The following is a 2,643-nucleotide window of genomic DNA, read 5'->3' on the forward strand; positions in this document are numbered from 1 at the left end:
CTTGGCACAGAACTACACTTTTCTACTAGTTTCCACCCGCAGATAGATGGACAAACGGAACGGGTCAATGCCTTACTAAAATGCTACTTGAGGCATTATGTAAGCGCACATCAGAAAGATTGTGCAAGGCTCTTAGAGATTGCCCAATTCTCTTATAACTTGCAGCGGAGTGAGTCCACGGGGCGACACCATTTGAGCTAGCCACAGGCCAACAACCACAAACTTCAAATTCATTACCAACCACGTTCGATGGAAAGAGTTCGGGGGCTTATCATATGGCCAAAGAATGGGGGGAACAACTTGACACTGCTAAGTCCTACTTGGACAAGGTAGCTAAGAAGATGAAATGCAGACCGTAAATGGTGTCCCCCTGACTATAGAGTTGGGGATATGGTCATTGTGAAGTTTAACCCAAGACATTTCAAGGCACTACGAGGCATACATCAGAATCTGATTCGCAAGTATGAGGGGCCATTTAAGATCATTTCCATGGTAGGGAAGATCTCATACAAGCTTGACATGCCATCGTATCTTAAGATCTATCATGTCTTCCATGCTAGCATGGTTAAGCCATATCATGAAGATAAGGATGATCCGAGTAAGATCCAATCAAGTCGAGCGACTATTACTATCACCGCCTCACATGACCGGGAAATTGAGGCTATTATTGATTAGTAGGCCAGGCGAAAACAAGGACAGAAAGCCACTGCAATGTTCCTCGTCCATTGGAAGGGGCAATCTTCGGAGGAGGCCACGTAGGAACGATATGAGGACTTATGGCAATTCAAAGATAAGATCCGAGAGTTTATGCAGCAACATTGCGCCGCAGTCGTCGCAACATTAGGCGGGGAGAGTGTGATGGCCCTCCATGTCATCATGCCACATAGGCACCATTTAGCATATATTAATGCTATGTTGAAGCTCACATAAGAGGAAGAATAGCATTTGTGAGAAGATTCTAGAGAAGTATGGACATTTCCTTTGGAAGATCCTAGATCCCTATGGATTTGCTAGGAAAGTCCTTGGAATCTTCTAGGCTTGTAGAGAATTCTAGAGAAAGCCCTTATCTTGTAAATATTAAGGACTTGTGTAACAATTAATATTTACACACTGGCCCCTAGGAGACTAGTATATAAAGGGGGGAAATTGATTTGTATTTCACCAAGTAAATAATTCAAGTTCTCTATAATACAAAACTTTTTTTAACAATTCTCTTGTGTTCTTTCTACCATTCTCTTAGCGATCTTAAGTATAGTAAGGCTGACTTGGCATAGCAAGAACGTGATCAAGTTGTGCAAGATCGTGAGCCAGTTGTCAAGTGTCGCACGTGTACTTAGTTAACGACTAAGGACGTGACACATTGTTGTTAAAATATTGGCTCAATCTCACCCCTTAAACTATTGAAAATATAGCAAAAGTACCTTTGGTTTGGTTTTTGGTGCAATATTGACCCAATGCTGTTAAAATAAGGGCTCAATTTTGTCCCTTAAACTATTAGAAATATAACGAAAGTACCATTCGTTTGGCTTTTGGTGCAATATTGACCTAGTGCTGTTAAAATACAACCTCAATATTTGGATAAAAAGAGAGAGATTATGTGTTAGGAAATGTTTAACACATTTTCAAGGCACTATAACTGTTACGCTGCGCCTTCCTGAGATTCTTTGGAAGGGCGACGTAAGGCTAAGTAATCGATGCCAGTGCGATTGTTGTCCGCCAACTAAGGTCCCCTCCGTACACTAGACTAGATTGTCAGTGCCGTACGGGAAAACCAATGTTATGAGAAACTGAGAGAGCAGAAAAAAGAATTAAGAATGAAATAAAGCTTGATTGCATTAATTGAAAGCTATTACAGAAAAATAACACAATGTCGGGGGAGAGAGACACCAGTACAGAAAATTGTTTGCTTGCTAGAAAGTTTGATTGTTTGATCCCCCTTAATAATGCTTAAAAAAATAAATCAAAGTTACATGACTTGACCTAAATAATATGTAAAAGCACACTGAAAGAAAATGCAGTAAAGCTACTCTATATTTACAATGTAAAGGACTTAGTCTTCTACAAAGTAAAAACAAGTCTGTTGGCAGTAACTTTGTCTTTAGCAGCATGGTCTGCACACAAGGCGTCGTCTGCACGCGCAGTGCTGTTGGCATCTGCCTGTGACTGGGCGCTGGTGATGGCTATCAGTGGGGCGACAGAGGCACATGCGCGCTTGTCACTTGGAGCTGCCGAGACTACGGGGGCAACCGTGGCGCTGGGTGTTGGAAGGCTTGCCAGGACGCCACAAGTTGCGTCCAAGGGGTCATGGGGAATGGCTGGAAAGTGGCCCATGACATTCTCCCCTACCTGAGTTGGCGACGTCCTCGGTGCCTTACTTGCAAGATAATCATCAATTAGGCTCTTATAGTCTTTGAGGTTTGTTCCCCTCTCCCAGGTATTCTCCTTTGCGTCACATCCCTGCCATTTCACCAAGAACTCTTGGTGATCTTTCCTTGAGACGTGAATCACTCGATCATCAAGAATAGCTTCAGCACGTTTTTCCCAGTTTAATTAGGCCCTCAAATACTTGGTATTGTGAGTTGGCTTCGTGAAGGATCATCCATATATTCCCGAAAATATTTCAGGAGACTGACATGGAAAATG

This window comes from Nicotiana tabacum, chromosome 14, assembly GCF_000715075.1.
Source record: "Nicotiana tabacum cultivar K326 chromosome 14, ASM71507v2, whole genome shotgun sequence".
Lineage (NCBI taxonomy): Eukaryota > Viridiplantae > Streptophyta > Magnoliopsida > Solanales > Solanaceae > Nicotiana > Nicotiana tabacum.